Below are 628 nucleotides of genomic sequence, written 5' to 3' on the forward strand. Positions count from 1 at the left end.
CACATCCCTGTCAAATGTGTCACTTGTTTGCTTTTGAAGAGAAGCAACAAGAACGGTCAAGGTGTGAGGCACAGGAGGTGAGGGAGAAATGGTGAGGTTTAGGTTACTCTGCCAAGAAGGCTCGGTCAGTATATTGCTGTGTATCTTAAAAGTTAGGTGCCTGGGTGAGCAGAGAACCTGACTGAATCCCATTTGGTCTAGAGGCTGGGGCTCAGGGAACCTGTGTGGCTGGCAAATGGCTGTAAGGGGCCCAAGAAGCCTCGCTGAGAGTATTCTAAGTCAAAGCCTCTTCAAATGAAAACTGCGTTTTGCCCCCCACGGACATTGATTTCCTTCCCTCAGTCACCAATCTTTTCGTTAATAAGGCTTACGCTTTCTGATTACAGCCAGGACCTGAGTGTAAAGGCAGTGTCACCTCTGGAGGCCCAGGGTGGGCCAAGGTTATCCAGGGAGCTGACTTTTTGGACTGACGAGTGTCTGTTTAATTGCCCACATGAAGGGCTTGCTTGCCTGATCGGGAGGGTGCTGATGTTCAGATGCTGCTCTGAACCCGCAGGTAGCCCGACTCTCCTGCCCTCTGCAACGAACTCAATGTCACACACACGCCACCACCCCCACCTCCACCTCC

Source organism: Echinops telfairi, unplaced genomic scaffold (assembly GCF_000313985.2).
Source record: "Echinops telfairi isolate 266 unplaced genomic scaffold, ASM31398v2 ScPeMD7_60;HRSCAF=208, whole genome shotgun sequence".
Classification (NCBI taxonomy): domain Eukaryota; kingdom Metazoa; phylum Chordata; class Mammalia; order Afrosoricida; family Tenrecidae; genus Echinops; species Echinops telfairi.